This window comes from Homarus americanus, unplaced genomic scaffold, assembly GCF_018991925.1.
Source record: "Homarus americanus isolate GMGI-L3 unplaced genomic scaffold, GMGI_Hamer_2.0 scaffold57424, whole genome shotgun sequence".
NCBI classification, from domain to species: Eukaryota; Metazoa; Arthropoda; class Malacostraca; order Decapoda; family Nephropidae; genus Homarus; species Homarus americanus.
The window spans coordinates 129858-142500 of NW_024734788.1; the positions used below are offsets into that span (position 1 = coordinate 129858).

The 12643-nt window shown below is 39.6% G+C and overlaps 1 protein-coding gene across 2 annotated transcripts in view; it reads left to right on the forward strand.

Annotated features, from left to right (window-relative positions):
* Positions 1-6702: 6702 nt before the first annotated feature.
* LOC121870509 (G-protein coupled receptor dmsr-1-like) overlaps positions 6703-12643 on the forward strand; it is an 89797-nt gene continuing 83856 nt past the window's right edge. For both annotated transcript variants that reach the window (XM_042372347.1, XM_042372348.1), the window contains exon 1: positions 6703-6986. The gene's annotated coding sequence lies outside the window, so the exon portion shown is untranslated. The remainder of the gene's footprint in view (positions 6987-12643) is intronic.

The window sequence follows — 12643 nt, forward strand, 5'->3', positions numbered from 1 at the left end:
TAACAGTTGGATACACATCATTATAATTTATTATTACAATACTCTAAACGTACAGCCTTGATGAACATTAAAAATACAAATAAAATAGTTATTGATATCAGATATATAATAATACATTTGTACAACTGAAAATAAATCTATACGACAGAGAGATCCTTTCTCGTACACAGCCAAATTCTGGGAAAAAATGTCACATCCAAGTGAGAGTATTAATAAGGTGGTGCTGTTTCTTGGTACACTGCGTCACGATTGCGTCATTCAGTTCCCGGTAGATTACTCCACAAGTTAATATTTAACGCCAAATTTCAATATTTACTAAAAAAAAAGAAGCGCGTGACCCGCCTCCCGAGCTATAAAAGCCACGATCAGGGACAACCTCGAGAAACAGTGGCATGATACGAGTAAGTAGAAGGACCAGGACCAGGTCTGGCTATATGATGTCACACTTCTAGGGCATTTTGGCAACCTGTATTTACTGAAGCTCGTATAAATGTGTGGAGATGGGACTATTTTCACTACTTTATTGTACAACACTTCATTCTTTTTTTTACTTTTATCCTCTTCACCACTGATCGGCTCGTTAGCCGCTTGGGCGATCGGTCACGTCTCTGTCACGCACTGTTGGCAAGTACTGGGCATGCACCGGCTCCTGAATGTACCTGAACCTGCTCCAGTGTTGGTCAAGTCTGGTCTTGAAAGAGCTCACACTCGGTGCCATCACAACACTCTCTGGTAGATTGTTCCAAGAGTTTACAACCTTCACTCCGAAAAAGTTTGCCTCACGGTTTTCTGGACTTGCGGCTTCTTCAATCTTGAGCTGTGACCCCCTAGGGGCGAGCGTCCGCCAGCATCAAGTAAGGACACTCGACTGAGTAGTGCCCCTGAGACGCTTATACACCTTAACTAGGTCCTCCCCATGCCCGTCTGTGGTATAAGATAGGCAAGTTCAGGCGTCCAATCTCTCCAGGGTAGCTGAAGTGCCAAAGGGCAGGCACCAACCTGGTGGCCTCCTTGAACATTTTCAACCAACTGACAGTCCCTAGCATATCTCGGGGACCAGACGAGGTGACAGTACTCCAGATAGGGAAGCACTTCACTCTTGGAGATCGTTACGAGGGGCGGACCTTCTAGATATATGAACGACCTTCTTTCAGACCCAATCATTTATTTCCCTGGTTTAACATCTTCTCGCAATGGCCCGGAACTTCAGCTCATTAGAACATACACACCTAGGTCCTTCTCACATTCAGTCTCAACTAGTGCAGTTTCTTCATCCCGTTGGGACATATGATACGCCTCCTTACCGTTGGTACGTCCCAGGTGCATTCCTTTCTGACCTTGAATCTCAGCAGCCATTTCTTCGACCATTCTTGGACCCCACAGAGATCCTGCTGCAGCTCTTCACAGTCCGCTTGGTTCTTAATTTCCAGAAATAACTTGGCGTCATCGGCAAACATTTGTATGAAGGAGTGTACAACGTCAGGCATGTTATTCAACTCAACAGAGGCTATACAATAGTTTTTAGATTAAGGTGGGTTAAGTTTCATAAAAGACCAAGTCCAAATGAAGAAGACGTTCCTATTCTACACCTATAACATTTTCCAAGTGAAAAAAAAATAATCTTGAAGCACCCAACACATATACTGTAGAAGGAATATCACCCATCATCTGGTCAACCATTCCAGGGCATCAGAAGAGGAATAAAAAAAATAAACAATAACTTATAATTCTAATCTATAAACTATTCTAAACCCAACCCAAACTAACCCAACCTAACCTAACCTAACCTAACCCAACCCAAACTAACCTAACTTAACCTTATTTTAACATACCTTATCTAACCTAACCTATCATTACTTAACCTAAACCACCATTACTTACGAACCTAACCTAACGTAACTTATATAATCTTCAGATACTGTAAACACTTGAACTACCACAGATACGCATAATAAACTACAGGTGTGGTGAGTGTACAGGTGTGGTGAGTGTACAGGTGGTAAGACCTGAGTGTTCATGATGATGTAATATAAGTCTGTGTTGCCCTCACTCCATATAGGTGATCAAACTTACCACCAACCACTTGCACCAATTAACCCACCAACCACTTGCACCACCAACTCCACCAACCACTTGCACCACCAACTCCACCAACCACTTGCACCACCAACTCCACCAACCACTTGCACCACCAACTCCACCAACCACTTGCGCCACCAACTCCACCAACCATCTACAGTTCTACACCAACAAGCATTCAGTCATCTATAGTGTTCTACGCCACCAGACTCACCACCTACTTATATAATAATACTGTTTGTATATCACACGAAAAAGAAGTAGCAGTCTGATTAAGCCTTAGAACGTAAGAACTATTTTTGCCAGATAAGGATAACTTTTGTTTTTTCTGCTATAACTTAATGGAAACTCGCTCACGTAGGGTAAAGTTTCCCGTGTTTTATGTACGGCATCGGTTATCATCATAAACAGCCTTTACATAATTATGTTAGGTTAATAGTCCAGGAAATCTACTGAAACATCCGGATAAAATTGCAATAAAATTTTTCTGTCATTTTCATACAGGTAAAGCCAAAGTGAAGTCGTATTTCTAAACTAAATTGATAAAAAATAACATTTCCTAATTAACAATGAGTTTTATTTCCAGTGGCCTTAATGCTATACAGGAAGGAATACAAAATGTAAAGGACCTCTTATATTTTTTCCAAATATTGTATGTAGTTTTGTTCACAGACACGGCAGGTCCGGGCTTGTGTCAGTTAATATTAGACTGAAAAAATGCTGATGGGAAGTGTGAAAGCCTGTCAGGAGCTAGAGGAATATATAAATATATATATATATATATATATATATATATATATATATATATATATATATATATATATATATATATATATATATTTCATGTAGATCCAATGAAAACATGTATAAATTTTGTTTTATTCAAGACATCTTCAGAGGCAACTGAAGATGTCTTGAATAAAGACGAGCAATGTTCAGGTTTCTTTTCCTGATTTATATATATATATATATATATATATATATATATATATATATATATATATATATATATATATATATATATATGTGTGTGTGTGTGTGTCTATAGCATAATAGCTTATTAACGTGTTGATTTTTTCACCAAAACTAATGATTCAATTTACTGTATAAAGTTGAGATTAGTTGTGAGTCCCAGACACCTTATATCCGTGACCCAAACTCACTCCTTCCCTTGTGTTTGCTGTGTTGAACTGTACCATGACGCCAGGACAGCTGTGTTTGTTATCCCAATTTGGTGTTAACAGTACGTTACCACTGCGGCCAATATGGCAAAAAATTAGATCTAAATATTTGGACGAGTTATTTTCAACCCCCGCGTAGGGACTTCTGGGTGTGTGTGTGTGTGTGTGTGTGTGTGTGTGTGTGTGTGCACGCTGGGTTGAGTATGCTAAGTAACACTTTATGTTGGAAATAATATCTCGTACAAAAATTTTGCTCTAAAGTTCTGTCTATATCTTCTAAAAAAAAAAAAAAAAAAAATATATATATATATATATATATATATATATATATATATATATATATATATATATATATATATATATATATATATATATATATATATATATATATATATAAAAAAAAGAGAGAGAGAGAGAGAGAGAGAGAGAGAGAGAGAGAGAGATATTCATACGTTGATCTATACGACTGCGGCTAATATGTTTGAACAAGCTAATGAATAAGTAGATAATTAGATAACATTAAGTGTGTTTGTATATATGTTGGGCTTAGAAACCGAAAAACGACCACAACGCGTTGTGGTTGGTTTCAAATAACTACACGAAATTTGCTTTTGGATTTTACCTAACCTAATCCAAACTAATCTAACCTAATCCAACTGACCTAATCTAACCTATAGCAAAATCTCGCTTCTGGTTATTTTCCAAACCACAACGCGTTGTGGTCACCTTTTGGTTCCAGAGCCCAACATATATATTAATAATAAATTATTTGTATATTAAGCCACGTTAATGAAACAATAGTGGTGACGGCCGTAGACTTTAACCCCACACGTCGTCTTAGGCCATGATCAGTGTATCTATATCTGCTGTACTCACACTCTATATACACGTTATGATGCTAAACATTCATTGTATTCAAATGATATACTAGCTACAGTTTTAGCCGCAAATATTAATGCTCTGGACGCATGCGGCCGGAAATATGAGGGATGCGGACCAGTGATCTTGGTCATCAGTGGATAAATTTTTGCCCTCACTGTACCTCCAGTATACAGACAACTTAAAATCTTTTAACTTTCCTAAGAGTGATACTGTCGTAAGCACTTTACCATAAAAGACAAATTGTTTTATCTTATCCACGTACTTAAACATTATGTTTTCTAACTGAAAGGTGAGTTGTTTACCGGATCCCAATAAACGCATCCCTCGGTTCGGGAAACTCTGGCGTCTCTTTGATGCTGCCAGAGTATTGCTTCACAACAGAAGATCATCCCAACAAAACTCTAATTTCTTGAGGGTGAGATTGTTAGAAAGTCTAAGAATATAGACATCTTGAGAAAGCGCTTGACTAGCGACGTCACAAATGAAACATGTTCAGTTAAGTCAGTCTTGACCACTTACGATTATTTTTGTTCAGTGTTAACTGTTGTCTGAGGGAGGCGAAAGTTTATCTGGAAAATATTTCAGAGAAGCAACACTCAAGGGGAAGGAATTCTCGCTACTGATTGATTATTATATCGGGGAGATTTAGGTGGCTGACGTCATGGTTGAGTGAGGGACTGAAATTCCTAAAGTACCTCGGACAAAGTTTAACATAGAAACAAACTTATCAACTTAAAGAAAATGTATAGTTGTGCTAGCAGTTACCCTGCACCATTGTGTACAGGGATGCTGGAGGATGAGTCTGCGGAGGAACAAGTTCGCTGATCCTCGTTTGCAACTGTTGATAACCTGGACGATGAACCGGAGACAGTTCATCCACACACGACTCAATAACTCCCAGCTTGAAATTCTTACATTCCACTGACATTGTAAAGCACGGCAGCTCTTTCTATTACTCCATTATGATCAGCATACTGTATAAACACACACACACACACACACACACACACACACACACACACACACACACACACACACACGGACGGATAAAATAGTGACAGACAGACGGACGGACAGAGGAGTGACGTGGTAGAGATTAATTAGCCCGTATGAACAAAACGACCTAAGTGCTCGTGGATGTGTGTGTCTTTAGGTGATTTTTTGTTTTACCAATATATGCTGCCCTCCAACTTACACATGACGTAAACTGGTAAAATACTGATGATTGTAACTGTGTAGGTTTAAATCATTTGTTCTGAAGATGATTACGGATTAAGCCTTAATAATTAACTGAAGTTTTCTGCCCAATAGGGATAACTTTATGTTTTTATATATATAATTCGATGAAAATTAATTCGGATACGGCATTTTTTTTTCTGTTTCATCTTAGGTTTCGTTCATTTTTATAAGATGGATAAACTATACCTGAAGTGGATTAGAGTAAGATTAGGTTAGGACAGGTTAGGTCAGGTCAGTCAGGCTAGGTCATGTTTGGTTTTGTATGAAAATATTAATTTATATGCATTTTTATGATCTATTTGGTCTATTATGGAAAAAAAATCTGATTGTTTTGAATTTATATTAACAGTGTTGTTATCTGACCGAGCGCAAAATAGTCATAGCAAATTAGCTCCCGAGGATTACCAGACAGTATAACTATGTCTCATGCTAACTGGGAACAGCTCTGTGTCTTTCTGAAGGCTGAGATTGAGAAGGTCAGGCGCAAAAAGGAAGAGCTGAAGGAAGAGATTGAGAGGCTGAAGGAGGAAGATGTGAGACGGGGAGGGTCTATCTCTGACAACACAAACTAGAGGCAGATAGTGAAGAGAGGGGCGCCTAGGCTGGTAGTGTACGAGGCTAACAGTTAAGTGTACAAACTCTTTTAGTTCTTTGGTGGACGAAATGAACGTTTTTTATTTTTATTTTTTTTTATTTTTTTTTTTTACGAATAGCACACCCGGGCACAGATCATCGACCCACAACGGGGCCTAGGGGGCGAAAAAATAAGAGTAAAAAAAATTAAAAATAGAAATGAAAAAGATAATGTTAATCTACACCACGAAGATGCCGAAAAACCAGCTTTTTGAAGTGAGACAGATTGTATGAGTATAGAAACACAGAAGAAGGCGGAGCATTCCACAGTTTGGCTGTGTAAGGAAAGAAGGAGGTACTCCAAGATAGGACGAATGAATCCCTTATATACTTGAAGCAACTGCTCAAGAGTAAAGTAGCTATGGCATCTGTACATCATTCCCAGCTTTCGGGAGCTTTAGCAATGCTGTGGATGTGGGGCTTTCATGATATATTAGATGGTGAAACCTAGATTAGTTTGGATATCTAAAATTTTACCATATATATATATATATATATATATATATATATATATATATATATATATATATATATATATATATATATATGTGTGTGTATGTGTGTATGATAAACGTAAATCAAGACGATGAGAGGAAGGGAGGGAAGGGGGTGGGGGGGTGAAATAGTGCGCCGCGTGCTAGAGCAACAAGAGTGTGGGTCAGTGGTGTGAGCTTCACACTCTGGTGTTGACGCGCGGGCAGTGAGGGCGTGGGGGTCGGCGAGCGTACATCACCGTGGTAGCTCAGCTCGCTTCAAAACTCGTTTCAAGCCCAAACATACACACACACACACACACATGCGTGCGTAAATATATTCGTATTAGTATACACCAGTGTAAGGAGCTGAAATATGACCAAACTAAAGGTTTGTGAGAAAATAGAAATATAACAAATGATATAACGTTTTAAGTGAACTTGTGAACAGAAGTTGAACGGAATTCGGAAGTGGTCAAATACCTCAGGATTAATAAAGGTAAGTTGCAATATTCTGTTTTGTTTTACCAGTTTCTATTTCTGTTCAATTACAGGCGAAATATGTTCCCTTCTCTAGCTTCTCACCGCGCAACACGAAAGGAATATCCCCGACATTATGAATAATATGCACCTGGGAATTACGGTTCCAGTCACTGTATTTCACAACTAAATCAGGTCTAAGTACCCAATATTTTTTAACCACCAGTGAGTTAAGTGATATATTCATCTTGGTGTTAGTGGGTCACAGTGGCTCGATCTAGTAGTTAAAACAGAGAGAGAGAGAGAGAGAAAAAAAAAATTACGTCTGCGAGCGATAATTCTTATAAGGGTGCATGATACAAGACTCAAACTGCAAGAAATACATTAAATAGACATATGCGTAAGAACGTAACTTATATACTGAGGTGTACAGTCAGCTGGGGAGAATATTGAGGTGTACAGTCAGCTGGGGAAGAATATTGAGGTGTACAGTCAGGTGGGGGAGAATATTGAAAGGTACAGTCAGCTGGGGAAGAATATTGGGGTGTACAGTCAGCTGGGGGAGAATACTGAGGTGTACAGTCAGCTGGGAGAATATTGGGGTGTACAGTCAGCTGGGGAGAATACTGAGGTGTACAGGCAGGTGGGGGAGAATATTGGGGTGTACTGTACAGTCAGCTGGGGGAGAATATTGAGGTATACAGTCAGCTGGGGAGAATACTGAGGTGTACAGTCATTGGGGAGAACATTGAGGTGTACAGTCAGCTGGGGAGAATACTGAGGTGTACAGTCAGCTGGGGAGAGCACTGAGGTACAGTCAGCTGAAGAATATTGGGGTACTGCAGTCAGCTGGGGAGGAATATTGAAATGTGGTTAGTCAGCTGGGGAGAATACTGAGGTGTAAGCAGTCAGCTGGGGAGAATACTGAGGTGTACAGTCAGCTGGGGAGAATACTGAGGTGTAAGCTGCTGGGGAGAATACTGAGGTGTACATCAGGCCAGTCAGCTGGGGAGAATACTGAGGTGTACTGTACAGTCAGGCTGGGGAGGCTGGAGGTGTACAGTCAGCTGGGGAGAATACTGAGGTGTACTGCACAGTCAGTTGGGGAGAATACTGAGGTGTACAGTCAGGTGGGGAGAATGCTGAGGTGTACAGTCAGCTGGGGAGAATACTGAGGTGTACAGTCAGCTGGGGAGAATACTGAGGTGTACAGTCAGCTGGGGAGAATATTGGGGTGTACTGTACAGTCAGCTGGGGAGAATATTGAAATGTACAGTCAGGTGTGGGAGAATATTGAGGTGTACATTCAGCTGGGGGGGGGATATTGGGGTGTACAGTCATCTGGGGAAGAATATTGAGGCGTCAGTGAATTGAGCAGTGGTCCTCTCTACCCTGCTGTATGGCAGCGAAACATGGGTCACATGCAGGAGGTACAGTCTCACCCAAAAGTTCGTTAACTCTCCCAGCCAGATATTGCTGCACTGCCTGCTTCAGATATTTGAAATTGTCTCAGTGCAACAATAGCTGGCTGGGAGAGTTAACGAACTTTTGGGTGACACTGTACCTCAAGGCATTTGAAAACTTTCACCAACGCAGTCTACGTTCCAGCCTTCGAGTTCCTGGGAAGACAAGAGAATAAATGCCAATATTCTTGTTGACACCAACTGTAGGAGCATCGAAGCTACCATTATCCATGAACAACTACGCTAGACTGGCCATGTTACCCGCATGGACGACAGTAGACTGCCAAAGCAGCTACTTTACAGTCACCTAATGAATTTTAAACGTAACGCTGGCGGGCAAATGAAAAGGTATAAGGATAGTCTTAAGACAAACCTGAAAAAGTGCCAAATGGACCTCCCTTATCTGGGAGGAGCACCACACGAGGTGTCAATATTTTCGAGTTAACCCGACTGCATACCGAGGCAGACAAGCTCCTGCACCGGAAATACGCTGTCGCCGACCCTCCCACACTAGATGTAGCCCTCCACACGTGCAACATCTGTGGTTGGCCTTGCCGAGTCCGTATCGGCCTCTCGAGTCACCTCAGAGCTCACCAACGAAGGCGACATCCTTAATAACTCATATCATTGTATCATAGCTGGATGATCGTCATAATCGATTCCGAGTGACAACAAACTAGTAGTAGTAGTAGTTGGTGGTGATGGTGGTGGTGGTATGGTGGTGGCGGCGATGATGGTGGTGGTGGTGGTGGGTGGTGGTGGTGGTGGTGGTGGTGGTGGTGGTGTTGTTGTTGTTATATTGTTGTTGCTGCTGCTGTTGTTGTTGTTGTTGTTGGTGGTGGTGGTGTGTATGTGTGTGTGTGTCTTGAAATTAAGTCATAGGTAATGGAAAAATGAAGTTACTACATTCATATATATTGAAATTTGTCATCACAAAGGAATATGTAAATTGTTGAGTAAAATATCCTGATTAAGACCTAAATAACCATTAATTTTTAGACTAGGGAATTTAAAAAAGAACTTGTATTCAATTTAATAGCGAAGAATACAATTAAAAAGAAAAACTTCACTCTAATATTAATAAACAGAAAAGGTGACAAGAAGGAAGGCAGTAGAGAGAGACAAGAAAAAAGCAAAAGAACAACAGTCACCCACGAACACGTACTGTGGGAGTCGCCATCACCATATTATTTTACCTCGACAAACATCCAGGTAAGTTAATCTCACGCGGCCATGAGCATCACACACCCTCACCGCTCCACCAACATCGACTTCACCAACACCCAGAGATGTTTGTCATAGTCAACACATATGTACGACCTGACGAGATTGTCTAAAATATAAAATCCAATTTCAGAATAAAGTATAAGGTGAAATATGATAAAAGGGAATATAGTTTTAATTTAGGAGAGTGACGAAGGAAACCTGGTGAATATAAAACACCAGTATGAAATAAACGCGAGCTATTATTCACAATACCAGCACTAATTCACTCCTCCAACCTGGACTAAACACAGATCTTTAATATCTCGCCCCAGTCGCCCCAGTCGCTGTAAAAATAAATGCCTGGGGGAAATTCCTCGTCCGGAGATGAGATGTTGGTGGAACTTTTCTTGTTCTTGGGAATTTGCGTGAGAATGATGATTGGAGGATGGGCCAGAACCACACACACGAGGCCACAGAGTCTGCCACCATACTTCCGCAGTTGTTGTAATAATTGTGACAGTGTTCTAACTATTATGACAGTGTTGATAGTGTTGTACCTATTATGACAGTGTTGATAGTGTTGTACCTATTATGACAGTGTTGATAGTGTTGTAACTATTATGACAGTGTTGATAGTGTTGTAACTATTATGACAGTGTTGATAGTGATGGACCTATTATGTCAGTGTTGATAGTGTTGTACCTATTATGACAGTGTTGATAGTGTTGTACCTATTATGACAGTGTTGATAGTGTTGTAACTATTATGACAGTGTTGATAGTGATGTACCTATTATGACAGTGTTGTAACTATTATGAGTTAAAACTAATATTTTTGAATACACGTTTGTTTCCTCCCGAACACACTTAGACAGGTTGTCCCCTTTTGAGGAAACATAAACCATGTGTGTTATGGTTAGGATTTTGTATTCTCAGGTTTGCATCGGTACAATTTCAGATTTCGTTTTTTCTAAATTTATTCCAAATATTCTTACGTCAAAATTAAACATTGAATTAATACTCGTACAATATACGTTTGAAAGCAGTGTGTTTTACCTGTGACGTCAAACTCCATGACCGTTTCTGACGCAGCTTATGACCATTTCTTAATCACTTCTCTTCTATGACAGGTCTATAATGAGTTTTTTTTTTTAGTTTTTTTCGAACATGAAAATGAAATAGTTGGTTCTATAAGTTAGTTTCCACTGTCTTATAATTTCAGTAATGTTCCTGTAGTATCATATGTATCTTTGTGTCTGAGTGCCAATATTTCTTCAAAATCCACCTGTCAGTGACCACCTGTACAGCGGGGGAGGTCTGCATTGCATCTCCCTGGATACAAAATCGAAATTCCAGGCGAAAATAAACCAAACTTACGTAAGCAATAAGACTGGAAGCATTTTCGGGAAGTTCACTTACGGATTAACACGGGAAGGAGGTCAAAAGTTTCCTGTAAGGTAATTTTATTTAAGATAATACTGTATTTTATTGTGTGTAATATGTAACGACTGTAAAAATATGGGTAACAATAGAAGAAACACTTAGATAGTCTTGCAAACCGGAAGTTTTCAAGTTTATCTTGATAAACTGGTGTGAAACAGACAGTCTCGAAGACTTAAGTCATATATTTGTTACTTACGTTTGTTTTGAGGTCGTGGAAGATTATTAGTAAGCAAAACTATAGGATTTGACCAGGAAAAGTCCTTAGTGTTATCTACACACCTACACACACACACACACACTGAGTAGGCATAGTCTTCCCCCACTAAGGGAAAACAGTTGAAACAATTGTTGAAATATCTATAAATTTTATTTGCATACTGATTTTCTCATGTGCTGATTCACTCACCAGACCGATTACAATAGCCTTCCGCTCCTCTCTCAGGCTGCCAGAGGAATCAGAAAATAGTCAGAACAAAATCCGTGTACCACCGCACTGTTATTGAGGCTGGATAGATAAAAGGAGATTCGACAGATGAGAAAAGTTGGAAGGTCATACGCAGGAAGTGTGGGAGGAGCAGCCCGATGATGAAACTTCTGTAAATTGGATTAAGATATTTAGGGTAACGAGAGAGTCTGTGCCACTGTTAACGATCCTAAAGTCATGAGCGAGGAAGATACCATGTTTAGGAATTGTTGATGTATTAGCTAGCTTTTAAGACGGTAGAGATATAAAGGCGAGTGAGTCTACAATCTCGGAGGACGACCATCGAGGCCAGAGGTTTTGTTAGGATCTTGTATTTACGTGAGTCTTAGTGGCTATGGTTGTATGGGGAGGGGATGATTGCCTGGATCAGACGTTAAATCATATTATGTATGGAGAGGGTTTGCCTTTTCTTGTGACGTATATAATGGGATTTGCAACTGAGAGGTGAGATTTGGCGAACCTATAGTAAATTTAATCTTCCTCACTGAATTTATATTCAATAAATAATAAAAAAAAATCAAGATCACCTTCAAACAAATTTTCAGAAATAAGATGGCATCCTTTCCCTGACGCCGACCTACTCTTTTCCTTTGTTTGTTGTTGATAACATACTGTATATAAATCACGTATTATTCAACACATTTACCTACCGAGAAATGAAAAATGTGATGCTACCATAGAATGTTGTCTACCACGATATTTATAGTATGCTGTTTACCGAGCTGAAGTTAGTCTACCGGGATGTTTACACTGTCGAGTTCAATAACCTAACCTAGCTTAACTTATCTTAGCTTAGCTTAGGCTAGGTTGATGGATGCTGCAGTGTAAATATCTGTAGACTAACTGCAGCTCGGTAGACCGCATACTATATAGTAGCACCAAATATGTTCTTCTCATGGAAAATAAGAAAGAAAAATGGAAGACGTCTCCATTATTCCTTAATGAAAAAATAAATTTATACGTGGATCATAAATCTTAGCAACAGATGAGTGTCATCATATCGCCAGTGAGCACAATATTTCGTATTTCCCATTCTTATTCAGTACTTTTGAGACCGACTGTAGCAGAAATCTCCCTCCCT